Source organism: Myotis brandtii, unplaced genomic scaffold (genome assembly GCF_000412655.1).
Source record: "Myotis brandtii unplaced genomic scaffold, ASM41265v1 scaffold2325, whole genome shotgun sequence".
Lineage (NCBI taxonomy): Eukaryota > Metazoa > Chordata > Mammalia > Chiroptera > Vespertilionidae > Myotis > Myotis brandtii.
The window spans coordinates 416,852-417,452 of NW_005358747.1; the positions used below are offsets into that span (position 1 = coordinate 416,852).

General features: G+C 62.7%; 1 protein-coding gene across 1 annotated transcript in view; it reads left to right on the forward strand.

Moving 5' to 3' along the window:
• The window catches only part of TSNARE1 (t-SNARE domain containing 1), a 35,431-nt gene that overhangs the window by 33,841 nt on the left and 989 nt on the right, over nucleotides 1-601 (forward strand). The window lies entirely within an intron of this gene.

Consider the following 601-nt stretch of genomic DNA (forward strand, 5'->3'; position numbering starts at 1 on the left):
GTCCCTGCCGAGCCAGCCCCGCCAGAGGCCTGCCCGGCGGTGCCCATCGGCTACGGGCACAGGACGGGGCAGGGATTGGTGTGAGCAGCTGTGACCATGGTATCGCCTCCCAGAGCCAGCAGGGCTGGGGGAGGACCCTCCTGTCCCTCCTCCTGGGACCACAGGGAACCCGGTTCCCCCACCACACGGCCCCGGGGGCGGAGCAGCAATGAGAAGCTTCTCCTGGTTTCCAGGCCGGACAGGGTTCTCGGAACGGAGTTGGGTTGGAATTGTTGAACTTCCCTTTCTGGGAGGCTGGGGAGGTGGGAGGACCAGGCCTCGGCACATGGCACGTGGCTCAGAGGCGTTTGCTCAGTGGGGGTCGCACCTCAAGCACCCATGTCCCTTCCTTCCATTTCTCCTCAGTCACGTCTCTTCCTGGCCGTCCTCTCAGCCTCAGTGCCCTGGAGGAAGCATCCATTCCTCATGCACCTGTCCATCCATCCCTCATCCATCCATCCATCATCCATCCCTCCTCCATCCACCCATCCATCCCTCCTCCATCCATCATCCATCCACCCATCCATCCCTCCTCCATCCATCATCCATCCACCCATCCATC